Source organism: Triticum dicoccoides, chromosome 5B (assembly GCF_002162155.2).
Source record: "Triticum dicoccoides isolate Atlit2015 ecotype Zavitan chromosome 5B, WEW_v2.0, whole genome shotgun sequence".
NCBI classification, from domain to species: Eukaryota; Viridiplantae; Streptophyta; class Magnoliopsida; order Poales; family Poaceae; genus Triticum; species Triticum dicoccoides.
The window spans coordinates 411,916,955-411,933,609 of NC_041389.1; the positions used below are offsets into that span (position 1 = coordinate 411,916,955).

At 43.9% G+C, this 16,655-nt stretch overlaps 1 long non-coding RNA gene across 1 annotated transcript; it reads right to left on the minus strand.

Moving 5' to 3' along the window:
* Positions 1 to 14,882: 14,882 nt before the first annotated feature.
* On the minus strand, positions 14,883 to 16,159 carry LOC119309629. Its single transcript, XR_005150579.1, has 2 exons — positions 15,609 to 16,159; positions 14,883 to 15,172 (listed from the first exon to the last, which is right to left on the minus strand). It is a non-coding gene; the product is annotated as an uncharacterized LOC119309629 (long non-coding RNA).
* Positions 16,160 to 16,655: the final 496 nt, after the last annotated feature.

The window sequence follows — 16,655 nt, forward strand, 5'->3', positions numbered from 1 at the left end:
CCGGTCGTCGCCGCCGCGCGCCCCGGTCGTCGTCGTCCCGTCGCCTCCCCGTCGCGGTCCTCGCCGTCGATCGCACCCCCGGTCGGATCCGGTTGCCCTTGCCGGCCCCGACCCGTCCCCGTCCTCCTCCGGCCTTCTCCTCTCCAGCTCCGGCGAGCCGCCGCCCGCCTCGGCTTCCGCGCGCCCGGATCCAGATCGGGTCAAACCTAGGTTGACCCCGAAATCTTCCAAGTCATCTTTTTCTGTCACATTATTTAGCTCTGTTCATCGCATCATAACTCTGCATCCGTAGCTCCGTTTCTTATGCATGATATATCAAAATGTTCATCACGATGTGCTCTTCATTCTGTTCCATTGCGCCATGTTCATTTGAGTTCATCTTGATGCCTGAATCTCTGATGCAAGAGTGCTATATAATGTTAGTTTCTGTTTCTTAACAAATTATGGGCATTTGTCATTTTTGCTACATTTATTGTGTGCATCTTATGGGAATGAGCTCTACATGTGTTTTGGACTATGCCATGTCTTATTTAAAGAGGTTCTTGCCATGTATTTTTGTGATCAATTTTGTGACTAGCACAAGCATGCAAACTAGGCTTCGTGATGTTGCTGATTTCAGTCCCTGTTCTGCTGTTATTTTGATGACATGTAAACATGATGCTACAGAGAGATCCATGCATATTTTGAGATACTTCAGTAAAGATGTTTTGAACATATGGTTATGCTATATCCATTAATGCCCCTATTTGCAATTATAGAGTAGTATAGCATGTCATTTTCGTGCTCTACTTTTGCTATAAAATGTTTCCCGGCAGATTGTTTACATGTTATTCAATTTTGCCAAGGTTGTTGTAGTTGATCCTTGCATGCTATGAACTTGTTCTTGCCTTGGTTAGTTTCATAAACATGTCTTCTTGTTGATGCTATGCTTATCTGGTCATGCAATGACTTGTGGTGAGTGAATCAAACTCGCAAAGATGCCTTCATGATGCTGTTAAATGCCATGCTCTGTTTGCTGAATCTATTAACGAAACTTGCTATGTTTACATGGGTGCCATCATATCTTATGATCCTTTTTGGCTCATGGTCAGTAAGGGCTTTTGTTCTATGCATTTAGTAGTATCATGCCATGCCTTAAGTTTCTATGATATTTTCCTGTAGCATGATGTTTGTTTGCTCTGAACATTGCTACCTGATGCTGTTTCTACCATTTTCAGTATTTTCACTAAATGTGTGAAGCTGATATCTTTTGCACTTTTTCTATGCTTGTTTGAACCTGCTATTGTGTGATTCAGCCGTAGCTCAGTGTTCATCTTTTGTCAAGCATCTCTTGTACATCACTTCCATATGCTTTGTTGTTATGTTGGGGTGCTATAGCATAGTTTCTTGTTGCATTGTAAGTGCTATCATGTTGTTAATCGCAGAATTGTGTCATTCTTGTTTTGCTTGCCATTTGCAAACCGTGCATCCGATTCCGTTGATCTTTATATCGATTTCAACCGAAATCACCTCATCTTTCCAGTGGCATGCTTGGTTTGCCAAGTTGATTCCTTGTTCATCATTTTCCTTCCGGAGCCCGCATATGCATTGCATATCACATCTCGCATATCATGCCATGTATTGCATCATGTTGCTTGTGCATTGCACCATGATTGATTGTGGTTCCTTTGCTTGTGTTCCTGCCTTGGGTAGAGCCAGGAGACGAGTACGTGAATGAGGAACCTGTTGAGAACGCTTACAAGGATCAAGCTCTCGACAACTCTGAGAACTTTGCAGGCAAGATGACCATACCTTCGATATCACTTCTATCTTTGCTTTGCTAGTTGCTCGCTCTATCGCTATGTTAGCTCTACCTACCAATTGTTTATCATGCCCCCATATTGCCATGTCAAGCCTCTAACCATACTGTCCTAGCAAACCATTGTTTGGCTATGTCACCGCTTTTGCTCAGCCCCTCTTATAGCGTTGCTAGTTGCAGGTGAAGATGAAGTTTGTTCCTGGTTGGAACATGGATATTTGGGATATCACAATATCTCTTGCTTAATTAATGCACCTATATACTTGGTAAAGGGTGGAAGGCTCGGCCTTATGCCTGGTGTCTTATTCCACTCTTGCCGCCCTAGTTTCCGTCATACCGGTGTTATGTTCCTTGATTTTGCGTTCCTTACGCGGCTGGGTGATTTATGGGACCCCCTTGACAGTTCGCTTTGAATAAAACTCCTCCAGCAAGGCCCAACCTTGGTTTTACCATTTTCCACCTAAGCCTTTTTCCCTTGGGTTTTCATGAGCCCGAGGGTCATCTTTATTTTAACCCCCCGGGCCAGTGCTCCTTCGAGTGTTGGTCCGAAACGAGCAGACTGCGGGGCCACCACGGGGCAACTCGAGGGCTGGTTTTACTCGTAGGCTGACCTATCCGTTGTGCCCTGAGAACGAGATATGTGCAGCTCCTATCGGGATTTGTCGGCACATCGGGCGGCTTTGCTGGTCTTGTTTTACCATTGTCGAAATGTCTTGTAAACCGGGATTCCGAGATTGATCGGGTCTTCCTGGGAGAAGGTATATCCTTCGTTGACTGTGAGAGCTTATGATGGGCTAAGTTGGGACACCCCTGCAGGGTATTATCTTTCGAAAGTCGTGCCCGCGGTTATGAGGCAGATGGGAATTTGTTAATGTCCGGTTGTAGAGAACTTGACACTTGACTTCATTAAAATGCATCAACCGTGTGTGTAGCCGTGATGGTCTCTTCTCGGTGGAGTCCGGAAAGTGAACACGGTTTGGGTTATGTATGAACGTAAGTAGTTTCAGTATCACCTCTTGATCACTTCTAGCTTCTCGGCCGATGCGTTGCTTCTGTTCTCGCTCTTACTTGCGTATGTTAGCCACCATATATGCTTAGTGCTTGCCGCGGCTCCACCATATTACCCCTTTCCTACCTACAAGCTTATATAGTCTTGATCTCGTGGGTGTGAGATTGCTGAGTCCCCGTGGCTCACAGATTCTACCAAAACAGATGCAGGTGCCGAGGAAACCAGCGCAAGTGGCGCAACCGAGCTCAAGTGGGAGTTTGATGAGGACCTTGGTCGTTAATATGTTTCGTTTCTAGATGATCAGTAGCGGAGCCCAGTTGGGACGATCAGGGATCTAGCATTTGGGGTTATCTTCTTTTCATTTGGATTTGACCGTAGCCGGTCTATGAGTGTAATTTGAATGATGTATGATCTAATTTATGTATTGTGCGAAGTGGCGATTGTAAGCCAACTCTCTTTATCCCATTCTTTTTCATTACATGGGATTGTGTGAAGATGACCCTTCTTGCGACAAAACCTACAATGCGGTTATGCCTCTAAGTCGTGCCTCGACACGTGAGAGATATAGCCGCATCGTGGGCGTTACAATTGGCGTCGTGTATCCTTTGTAGTCTTGCATTCCAAACTTCTTCATGCAATCTTTAAAGTATTTCTCTTGTGATATGAAGATGCCATTCCTCTGCTAACGGATTTGAAGACCAAAGAAAAACTTCAGCACACCCATCATGGACATCTGATATTGCTCTTGCATCATGTGACCAAACTCTTCACTGTATCTTTTGTTAGTGCAGCCAAAGATAATGTCATCCACATAGATTTGACACACAAACAGTTCACCGTCATACATCTTCGTGAAGAGTGCTGTATCTAGAGAACCAGTTTTGAAGCCTTTGCTCTTCAGGAAGTCTTTGAGTGTGTCATACCAAGCGCGAGGAGCTTGTGTGAGGCCATACAGTGCCTTGTTGAGCTTGTATACCATATCAGGATGTTTTGAATCTTCAAAGCCAGGTGGTTGTGCAACATACACTTCTTCTTCAATCTTGCCATTGAGAAAGGCACTCTTCACATCCATTTGGTACAGAAGAATGTTGTGGTGGTTGGCATAGGCTAGCAGTATGCGAATGGCTTCAAGCCTTGCCACAAGAGCAAATGTTTCATCAAAGTCAATTCCTTCTATTTGAGTGTAGCCTTGAGCAACTAGACGAGCCTTGTTTCTGACAACTTGACCATGCTCGTCTTGTTTATTGCGATAGATCCATTTGGTGCCAGTGATATTGTGCTTGCGAGGATCAGGACGCTTGACCAGTTCCCATACATTGTTCAGCTCGAACTGATGAAGCTCTTCTTGCATAGCTTGAATCCATTCAGGTTCCATAAAGGCTTCAGCAACTTTCTTGGGTTCAGATATAGAGACAAATGCAAAGTGCCCATAGAAATTTGCTAGTTGTGTTGCTCTTGAATGAGTGAGTGGACCAGGTGCACTGATGCTATCAATTATCTTCTCAATCTGTACTTCATTTGCTACACGGGGATGAACTGGACGAAGATTTTGCCCTTGCAGATCATTGTCTTCAGCTTCAGCATTGACTTCAGGCTGAGCATTGTCTTCAGGTTGACTTGGTGCAATGATGAGTTCGTCATCAGCCTCAGCTTCTGAAGGTATAATTTCTCCAGTACCCATGATCTTGATAGATTCACTAGGAGGGACTTCATCTAGCACATTTGGTAGGTGCTCTCTTTGTGAGCCGTTAGTCTCATCGAACCGCACATCCACAGTTTCAACCACTTTGTAGTGAAAGAGGTGAAGACTCCGTAGGAGTGCGAATCCTTTCCGTATCCAAGCATAAAACCTCCGTGTGCTTTTGGTGCAAATTTTGAAGTGTGATGTGGATCCTTGATCCAACACCTAGCACCAAATACTCTGAAGTAACTGACATTTGGTTTCTTACCAGTTAGCAGCTCATATGATGTCTTCTTTAGAAGCTTGTGAAGATATACACGGTTGATGACATGGCATGCAGTATCAATGGCTTCAGGCCAGAACTTCCTTGGAGTCTTGTACTCATCAAGCATCACCCGAGCCATCTCAATGAGGGTGCTGTTCTTGCGCTCCATGATGCCATTCTGCTGGGGTGTGTGAGGAGCTGAAAACTCATGAGTGATGCCCAGTGTATCAAGATAAGTGTCGAGGCATGTGTTCTTGAATTCTGTGCCATTGTCACTCCTGATGTGCTTGATCTTGATGCCATAGTTCGTCATGGCACGATTGGCGAATCGTCTGAAGACATCCTACACTTCAGTCTTGTAGAGGATTATATGCACCCATGTATATCTTGAGTAATCATCAACAATGATGAAGCCATAAAGACAAGCAGTGGTAGTAAGAGTAGAGTAGTGAGTAGGGCCAAATAAGTCCATGTGAAGCAGCTCGAAGGGTTGTGATGTCATCATGATTGTATTCGAGGGATGCTTGGCCCTAGTCATCTTCCCAGCTTCACAAGCACCACACAGATGATCCTTCTTAAACTTGATGCCCTCAATGCCCACAACATGCTTCTTCTTCGTGAGAGTGTACAAGTTCCTCATGCCCGCATGTCCTAGCCTCCGATGCCAGAGCCAGCACTTTGAAGCTTTTGCTAGAAGACATATGACTAATTATGGTCCTGCTAAGAAATCTACCATATACAGATCATCTTTTCGATACCCTTCAAAGACTAGAGATTTGTTAGATTCCATAAGGACAAGGCAACGATATTTTCCAAATATCACAATCATGTTCAAATCACATAGCATTGACATAGACATTAAGTTGAAACCAAGGGATTCAACAAGCATCACTTTATCTATGTGCTGATCCTTTGAGATTACAACTCTACCAAGACCCAATCCCTTGCTTTTACTAGTGTCAGCAAATATGATGTGACTTTTATCAGACGAGCGTAGGGTTGAATCCATCAGAAGACTTCAATCACCAGTCATGTGGTTGGTGCAGCCACTATCCATAATCCATTCTGGAGCCTTTGGTGTCATATCCTATAGTACAGTTTGGGGGATAGGCTTCACTAAGAGAGTTGTGAAGCAGAAACATTTGACGAACAAGCGGAACATGAAAGTTCAGATCTTGGTTAGGATAAATAGGATGATTGTCAAGGAATCCCGGGGCGACATACATAGTAAGACCATTTGGACATTTTAGCTTGAGTCCCACAAGACGTTTAAGGTCACCGGCATAAGCATCAGACGCCTTTGATTTCCGGCTGGAGACCTTTCCCTGCAAAAGAGAGTTAAGTTTTCTTAACCACCCACATCTTCAGGGGTGGCTTAGAAGCAATGAGTCTAAGTGCAGCATCTGAGAACTTCGGCTTTGGAGCCCTAGCAAATTGCCTTGCAGGAGGTGAATAATACTCATAAGAATAAGCAGAAAAGTTATTAGACTTATGAACATAGCGGTTTGACGAAACACGCTCATATTCAAAAGTCTGAGTATGGTTTCCCTGCAAAACATTGGCGTTAGGGTGACTCAAGTGAGTCCTCTGTCTATATGAAGCCTTTGGACCATATGAACCCTTTGGTCCAGGATTTGTCTTCTTCCCAGGTGGTGTCATGACGACATTCACGGGAAGACTTTCCAGACAACTTTTGGGTACCCAGATCTTCTTGAGAGGTGGTCCATTCCCGCAGTTAGTACCAATATACCTGGCAAACACTTCACAATTATGATTCCTAAACAGTTTGTAGTTTGCATCAAAGGATTCATCAATGATAATTGGGTTAGCACTAGTGAAGACAGATAATGTAGATGGGTCCACTAAAGGTTCCTTAGCAGCAACCCATGTGGTTTTTGGGTACTGCTCAGGCATCCAGTAAGAACCATCAACATTCATTTTCCTCTCGAACCCAACACCCTCTTTCCTAGGGTTTCGGTTCAAAATCTGCTTTTTGAGGACATCACATAGTGTCTGATGCCCCTTGAGACATTTGTACATTCCTGTCTCAAGCAATGACTTCAACCTGGCATTCTCATCAGTAATAGTAGTGGTATCCTCAGCAGAGGGGTTAGTTACCACATTTGCAGTTGAAGATATTGCAACAATAGCAGAGTTGAACATTCAGCAACAGAGATAGCATTATCATGCTCAAGACATTTTAGACATGGTGGTTCAAATCCTTCCTGGGCGGAACTGATCTGTTGAGCGTGGAGTGACTCATTCTCCTTCTGAAGATCTTCATGAGCCGATCTCAATTTCTCAAGCTCCTGCTTCCTTTGAAGATAATCATAGGAGATCTTTTCATGAGAGGTTGAGAGCGATTCATGACGACTTTCAAGTTCCTCATACTTAACATGAAGATTTTTAATGTCTTCAATTAAGGACTGAGTTCGGGTCATTTCCGCGTCCAACAGGTCATCGCTTTTGTCTAACAACTTTTGAATATGTTCCATAACATTCTGTTGTTCAGTTGCAATTTTAGCAAGTGTTTTGTAGCTAGGTTTAGATTCACATTCAAAGTCATCTTCACTTGATGTTTGAAAGTAAGCATCGCGTGAGTTTACCTTGGCACCACGTGCCATGAAGCAGTAGGTGGGAGCAGAGCCATCCTCATCCTTGGCATCAGCGTTGGTGACGAGGCCATTGTCTTTAGTGTTGAAGATGGACTTGGCGACATACGCAGAAGCTAGAGCCAGGCTTGCTACTCCAGAATCAGATTCCTCTTTAGACTCCACCTCTGCCTCCTCAGATGCAGACTCCTCCTCTGAATCCATCTCCTTGCCAACAAATGCACGAGCCTTGCTTGATGAGCTCTTCTTGTGTGATGAAGACTTCGATGAAGACTTGGAAGAAGACTTTGAGGATTTCTTCTTCTTCTTCTTGTTATCAGAATCATATTCCTTGTTCTTCTTCTTCTTCTTTGTCTCATTGTCCCACTGTGGACACTCAGAGATGTAGTGACTAGGTTTCTTGCACTTGTGACAGGTTCTCTTCTTGTGATCATGAGAGGAAGCTTCATCATTTCTTGAGCTGGATCTTGAAGACTTTCTAAAGTTTTTCTTCTTGGCGAACTTCTGGAACTTCTTCACAAGCATAGCAAGCTCCTTTCCAATATCTTCAGGATCCCCAGAACTACAGTCAGATTCTTCTTTAGATGAGGAGACAACCTTTGCCTTCAAAGCGCGAGTACGACCATAGTTGGGACCATAGATATCTCTTTTCTCAGATAGCTAGAACTCATGTGTGTTGAGCCTCTCAAGTATGTCAGACAGATCGAGAGCCTTGAAGTCAGGGCGCTCTTGAATCATCAGGGCCAGGGTGTCAAATGAGCTGTCAAGAGATCTCAGAAGTGTCTTGACGATTTCATGTTTGGTGATCTCAGTGGCGTAGAGTGCATGAAGCTCATTTGTGATGTCAGTGAGGCGATCAAATGTGAGCTGGACATTCTCATTGTCATTTCTCTTGAATCGGTTGAAGAGATTGCGAAGAACATTGATCCTCGAATCTCTGTGTTGAGACGCCTTCATTGACCTTGGAGAGCCAATCCCAGACTAGCTTCACAGTTTCCAGAGCACTCACACGACAATACTGCCCTTTGGTCAGATGACCACAGATGATGTTCTTGGCAGTTGAGTCCAGTTGGATGAACTTCTTGACATCAGCAGGAGTAACACCTTCACCAGCCTTGGGAACGTTGTTCTTGACGACATACCAGAGATCAACGTCAATGGCTTCAAGATGCACACGCACCTTATTCTTCTAGTAGGGGTAATCAGTGCCATCAAAGACAGGGCATGCAACGGAGACCTTGATTATCCCTGCAGTCGACATAGCTAAACTCCAGGTGGTTAAACCAAATCACACAGAACAAGGGAGTACCTTGCTCTGATACCAATTGAAAGTGCTAGTATTCGACTAGAGGGGGGTGAATAGGCAATTTTTATGAAAGTCTTCAAAACATGGGTGCTTTGAAGACAAACAATAGAAATGAGCCTATTGATATGCAACGGAAGGTAGACTACACTAGACAAGCCATAGTCAAGTAAGCAATGTAGTGAAAGCACGAAGACTATCAGCAGCTAGGTAGTATGGATCAAGATGGAAGATAGTATGAAGCCAAACAGTAAACAGTCTTCACACAGTGAAGTCAATCAGATCGGGCAAATGGGCAAATACTTCACGAAGACAAACTGTAAGTAAAGTGAGAGACGAAGGATATAACTAGTTGCTCGGAGAGGACAAGGGATTTGTTGGACCAGTTCCAGTTGCTGTGACAACTGTACGTCTGGTTAGGGAGGCTGAGATTCAACTCAGAATACCGTGTCTTCACCTTATTCCCCTTGAGCTAAGAACACTTAGTCCTCGCCCAATCACTCTGGTAAGTCTTCAAGGGAGAATTCCAAACCTTCACAGACTTCGTTCACCGGCAATCCACAATGACTCTTGGATGCTCAGAACGCGACGCCTAACCGGCTAGAGGATTCACAGTCCTCAAGTGTAATAAGTCTTCAGATCACGCAGACAGAAAGACTTCAGTGATGCCTAACACTCTTTGGCTCTGGGTGTTTTGGGCTTTGTCCTCGCAAGGATTTCTCTCTCAAAGGCTTCGGAGGTGGGTTGCTCTCAAACGACAAAAGTTGTGCACTAACTCTGAGCAGCCACCAATTTATGGTGTAGGGGGTGGGCTATTTATAGCTAGGAGGCAACCCGACCTGATTTGTCCAAAATGATCCTGGGTCACTAAGGAACTGACACGTGTCCAATGGTGAGATTTCAAACACATGCGACAGCTTAGCTTGGGCTACAAGCAAAGCTGACTCATCCAGCTCTAGATAAGATTTGCTCTCATTGTCTTCACTCAAAGACATAGGATTTGGTTGAGCATCACATCAGTCACTTTTACTTTGTTCACTTGGAGCCCACGTAACAGTACAATGGTTCCTATGACTCAACAAAGAAGAAAAGGAAACTACGAAACAACTATGTCTTCACACTCCATAGTCTTCATGCGATATCTTCTCCTGTCATAGTCTTTGATGTGAATATCTTCACAGACCACCATTGTCTTCAATGTCTTCACGCATTTTAGGGGTCATCTCTGGTAGGTAAACCGAATCAATATGGGACTACTACCTGCGTTATCCTGCAATTCTCACAAACACATTAGTCCCTCAACCAAGTTTGTCCTCAATACTCCAAAACCAAGTAGGGGTGGCACTAGATGCACTTACAACATCCCTATGAGTAGTTTCTATCATTCTTGTGAAGTTTTGTTAATAAATTTTTCGTGACCAAAATTTTTCAGAAAATTGTACGCGAACATTATGAGCTTCTTTGGAAGGAGTTCTTCGAGGAGGAGATCCTCGGAGGCATCCTCTAGCAGCAACTCCGTTCATCAGTCCTATGCTGAACCAAGCGAAAGTTCCATTCAAAATGCCACCACCAAAAAATGCTTATTGCCATGCAACGATTACATGGTGAGAGTTGGTATTAAGGAGGAATTTGAGCAATTAGTTCACAATGTCGAGCTTGGTCCCTACATTTCAGATAACTGCGACCAATGCCTCATCCTCACTGAATCATTTCCCCGTGAGTCTAGGGTGTCTTTTAAACTTTATGATAATCCATTTACCATTTCTCTAGAAAGGTTTGCTCACCTCTGCAAAATCCCATTCTAGGGTTCGCTCAATGAGCCACCTAGGTCTGAGTTTGAAGCATTCTTGACTAGTCTTTGCTTTGGTGAAACTAGGAGAGTGATGCAAGGTAGAATAAAGAGCATACATTTTCCTGCAATTCAGTACTTCATATTATTTAATAAAAAATGTATAGTAGGCAAGGAAGACTGTAGTACGCTTTGTGCTCCAGACATGAGCCTCATACGCGCCGCTCTCACTGGTGAATGGAGTTATAACCTTGGAGCAATTGTTGCATGCAGACTGCAGCATAATGCTAACAGTGGCTATTTCTATGGCAGAATTTATGCCACGCGTTTGGCACGAGAGCTGGGTGTTTCACCCTTGCCCTTTGACCCAATCCTACCCACCAGTGGTGGAGCCGGGATTGAAGCAAGCACGGGGCCCAATTTTTTTTTGTTGACGCTACTGGTACTTCAAAATAATACATCAAATATGGCTCAATTGCACCAAAAATTTGGAATTTAAACTCAATCTTATAAAAATACAACAAAATACTCCCTCCATCCCAAAATAAGTGTCTCAACTTTTTACTAGCTCTAGTACAAATTTGTACTAAGCTCAAGACACTTATTTTGGGACAGAGGGAGTAGATAAAAACATGACAAAACTACAAACGGTACATGATAAAGAAAAGAATACCAAATCAATGGTTTGCTTCATCAGTGTCTTCCATAACCTCATCTAAAACCCCGGGTATAGACACTTCCGTTGCGGCAGCAGCAACCGATGAAAAACATATATTCATCATTTATTTCTACAAAACAAACTGAAATTGATATCATCATCAGCAACAACAACAAAAACATTCGTATTCAAATACAATTCGAATGAAATTGAATTTTTGACAGCAGCAACAACCATAAGCGGTACTCCAGTAGCAAACAATCCCCTGGTAGCAAATCCAAACATTATAGCAGGTCAAAAATGGTCAATCTATAAAATTTTAACAACTGCAGCAGCCATTACCAATAGGCAGTAGCACACTTCACATCCACATATTAGATAGTTAGCATAAAAAATTGGTCAATCTATCCCCTGCCAATATCCCATTCATAAGCATAGTAGAAGTTTGAGTATTTGTTGAAATTACCTGGCCACCTAGGTGGTAGACGGTGTGGAGGTAGGATTGGTCCACTGGAGACCAAGAGAGGCCGGGGCAGAGCCGGTGTGCCGGGAGCAGAGCCAAGCAGGCGGACTAGGCCACCAGGCGAGCGGACGAGCGACAGATAGGCGAGCGGAGGAGGGACCGGGGAGGCGAGGACGACCGGGGAACACCGGAGCAGAGGGGAGTCACCGGCGGGCGGCGACGGATGCCTCGGCGCACTGGAGAACTCGCGTGCGTGGGCGTGGCTAGGTCTAGGCGACCTGGGTTGTGCGACTGCCAAGACGGAGATGTTGTCCTAGGCCCTGGTTGTGTGTTGGGCTAAGCCCCAGGCCCGTTCAAAAATTTGGCTAGATAATAGCTAGAAAAAAAATCCACGCCCCGGGCCTGGGCCCTGGGGCCCAGATCCGCCCCTGCTACACATGCGGTATTTAGACTTTGATGCTTTGAAAAGTCATAAGATCCTCAAAGGAAAAATTCATGACTTCGCTTACAATCTGTTGTTTAACCAAATTTCTGTTGTGCACACATATTTGCTTGCGCCTGCTCTTTTTGACTATCACAACGGAGGACGATATTTTGTTCTTGAGAGCGAGGTTTGAGCTCACAACGCAGCAGTGGAGGCAGCACGGCGGGCTGAGGCATCAGAACCGATGGCCTCCGTGAGCTACCACGCCGACTACCATCCAGGCCAAAAGCCTAAGATTGGGGGAGTATGTATTCCCACCGACATTACATTCAAGTTCGCACATTTCATTCCAGTTGTGGGTGTCCACACTTTTTCATTGTATCATCCATGTTTAATTTATTTTCTTGCTTTCTTCTTGTGTGTTTGAAAAACTTTGAGAAAATCCCAAAAATACGTTTCTTGCTTCTTTTTTAATTTTCTTCCTAGTTTAAATTGTTGTAGTACTAAAAAGAAAACCCAAAAATATTTCCTTGTTTTTCTTTTACTTGTTGGGAGCTTTCTCGTGTAAATAGTTTTTCTCGTTTTTGCTTTTCCCTTTTCTTTTCGTTCGCTTGCCTTCGAAAAACCAAAAAACTACAAAAATATTTTAGTGTGTTTCTCTTAATTTCTTTTTCTATTATCGTGTCATACCGAGGAGAAGACCACGATGAAAATATTGAGTGGCTCTCATTTGCATTATTGTTGATCTAACAAAGAGTCCATATTACCTTGTCTTTTCCTCTTGAATAAAATATTTGCAGATTCCAGCTTAGTCCACGACACTCTTGCACTTATATTATTTTAAATCATTCGGTCGTGCAAGTGAAAGGCAATAATGACGATATTAGATGAACTGGCCGTGGCAGAGAGAAATGGGTATGAACTTGACTTGTTTTGTTTTTGTAAATATGTTTAACCTAGTATCCATGATTCAGCCTATTATAATGAAACATGTTTGTAATGGCAATTAAGGATTATAGTTTCTCATGCCATGCATAAGTAGCTAGGAGTGAATAATGACTTATCTTGGATATCAGCATTGCGTTAAAATGATTGTGATGTAGTATGATAATATGGTATCCTCCTCTGAATGTTCGAGTGGCTTGACTTGGCACATGTTCATGCATGTAATTGAATCAAAATCAACATAGCCTCTATGATATTTATGTTCATGGTGTTCATATCCTACTCATGCTAGTATCCAATGTTACTTATGCATAATGCATGTTCATGACCGTTGTTGCTCTCTAGATGCCGCTTCTCAACCTAATTGCTAGCCTTCGCCTGTACTAAGTGGGAACTCTGCTTGTACATCCAAAAACTTGAAACCCAAGTTATTCCAGATGAGTCCACCATACCTGCCTATATGCGGCATTACCCTGCCGTCCTAAGTAAATTTGCATGTGCCACCTCTAAAAACTTCAAATAAATATCCTTTTTGTGTGCCTGGATCGTTCATGAAACGATAGGAGGTAGTCGGTATCTTCCATGCTAAGCGGGTTATTCTCAGGTTGAGTGTTTATTCACTTGCCATCACACGAGAAAAGGGCGGTAATAGGGATGCTCAGTCCCAAACTGCAAAAAGAAAAGAGCTTACAAATAATCAAACAAAAACTCCCAATGGAGTCATAACCTTTACCTTTCCGCTTGGGAACCGCCACTAGCGTGCTTAGCATGGAAGATATTGATAATTGATGGTCATGAAGTAAATGAGAAGGGTGCATGTCTCAAAATATCATTTACCTTTGTTTTAAAAACCTGAGCTCTGACACCTCTGCAAATCACTGCTTCCCTCTGTGAAGGGACTGTCTATTTACTTCTATGTTGTGTCATCACCTTCTCAAATAAGCGCCAGAACATGAGAGCACTGTTGTCATGCTGATGCATTGTGTATAGCTAATGTTGGTGCATCATGACTGGATCTTTTCTACCATGAATTACAATGTTGAGTCATTGCTTGAACTTTGGGGGTGCTCTGCATTTATGTTTTGCGGTCTCAGAAAGGGCTAGCGAGATACCAGTATTGTCATATTATAGCATGGTTGTTTTGACAACGTGTTGCTATTTGAGATATCTTATTATTGTTCTCTAGTTGTTTATGTCATTGATATGAGTTAAAATAATTTTTAAAAGTTATTGTCGACATGGTTAGTTATAATCCTTGCTGAAAACCTGGGTGTTGTTTAAGCTTATTTATGAAACAAGAGCAAAAGAGTTCTTAAAAGTTTTTTCTTTTTCACTTTCAGTTTATCAACTGAATTGCTTGAGGACAAGCAAAGGTTTAAGCTTGAAGGAGTTGATACGTCTCCAACATATCTACTTTTTCTGACACTTTTACTCTTATTTTGTACTCTAATTTGCATGATTTGAATGAAACTAACCCCGGACTGATGATGTTTTCAGCAGAACTACCATGGTATTATTTTTATGCAGAAATAAAAGTTCTCGGAATGGAACGAAACTTTGCGAGGATTTTTTATATCAAATAAGAGAATTTCTGGAGCCAGGAGGTACCTGAGGAGGGCACCTGGGTGGGCACAGCTCAGCCCGGGCGTTCAGTCTTTTTGGTTTGTTCGGTCCGGTCTTTTCGGTCTTCTAATAGTTCGGTCTTTCATAATTGAAGACCGAAATAATTTCGGTATTTTTGGTTCTTAACTATTCGGTCTTCGGTCTTTACAATTCGGTCTTCGGTCCCGACCAAACAGACCAAATTAATTGCTACAACTCAGATTCTTGATACTTCCAGTACAATTCTATGTTTATATTTGACAGGAAATAAGAAGAGTCATATCTGACACAAAGTAAGAAGATTCATGATTCATGGTCCAGCAGCAAGATTCATGTATGCATATCATTTATATTTGACACAAAGTAAGAAGATAAAAAGCAAAAACATTTACATTTGACAGAAAGTGAGAAGATAACAAGCAACACCACTTATACTTGACACAAAGTAAGAAGATCACAAGCAACAACAGCCCATGGAATATTGGAATCAACAAGCAGCAAACAGCGGACCACCATCACTTAGTACTTGATAACATAGTACTTGACATCAAACAAATCAATTTCAGCACCACCATGGACCTTGTGGTTTCCCTTCACCTGGTCCCCAAATTCTTCAACCATCTCTGCAACAAGTCAAGTATTCAGTAAAATTTCATAATATTAGTGTGGGTAACATCTTCTAGTCTTCTACTAGTTCATGGAAAAGTTGGCTGATTTCTAGCATGCGAGGAGAGTGATGGAGTGGAGCGTGTTTGGTTGAGGACAGAGTGCTAGAGTGGAGTGTGTTTGGTTGATGAAAAATGCAACCAGTACCTAGTACAGTTTTCAAGATTACTACAAGATGAGGAACAAACAATCGAACAAATTACTATGTGTGCATCATGATGTTCAGATTCAGATTTAGATATATATACAAAAGAGAAAAAAGATACTTGGTATTAGCAATAATACAATTTGACAATGATAAAAACCAAAAAGAGCAGATAGCAATAATACAATTTGACAATGATAAAAACCAAAAAGAGCAGATAGCAATAGAGACATGAAGTAGATGCTCACCTTCAGCTGCGATGTGGAGAAATGAAGGAGGGCAGTAGGCAGCGAGCCGACGAACAGAGTTGAAGAAGACAGGTGGTGATGAGTGGTGATGGACTGCAGCTGCTGAGCAAGTCATCGGGGCGCGGAGCACCGGCGGCGGACGGCCGCATCGCGGGCAATGGAGCGACTGACGGGGGGTCGGGGATGGCGGCGCAGGGCACCAGTCTCCACTGGTCGAGGCCTTGGCTCGGGGCGCCAATCTTCATCGGTCAGGGGCGCGCCGCGCGCCTCGATGCGGCGGTCGTCATCGGCGGCAGACGACCGTGTTGCGGGCAGTGGAGCGACTGACGGGGGGTCGGGGATGGCGGCACGGGGCACCGGTCTCCACTGGTCAGGGCCGGGGCTCGGGGCGCCGATCTTCATCTGTAAGGGGCGCGCCGCGCGCCTCGATGCGGCGGTCGTCACCGGCTCACATCTCATGGGCATGGGGCGTTAGGCCACAACGGGCGGCGGCTAGGGTTCCTAGTGGGAGAGAAAAGGAGGAATGGGAGTGAATTGGCTGCCGGTTGCGTTCCTGTGAATCGTGAGGTGAGGAGGAGGACATGTACTCGTGTTGTGTGAGACCAATTGGGCTGGCCAGATGGGCCTCTTGCGTATGGGCTATTCGGTCCTGAAGACAGTAGGACCGATCAGACCGTAACTAATTCGGTCTTCTATTTTTGCAGACCGTATTTTCTTCGGTCTTTTCTAGTTCGGTCTTTTCGGGTTTGGTCTCGGTTTTTTCGGTTTCGGTCTTCGGTTTTTATGCCCAGGGCTAGGCACAGCCCACCAGGGCGCGCCTGTCCCCCAGGTGCGCCCTGGTGGGTGCTGGCCACCTGGTGGCCCCGCTGACCCTCAAACCGACGCTATAAAATACCATATTTTCAGAAACAAATTAGGGAGAAAGAATTATCGTGTTTCACGAGACGGAGCCGCCGCCATCTCCTGTTCTTCATCGGGAGGCTAGATCTGGAGTCCGTTTGGGGCTCCGGAGAGGGGGATCTTCGATCTTCGTCATCACCAACACAT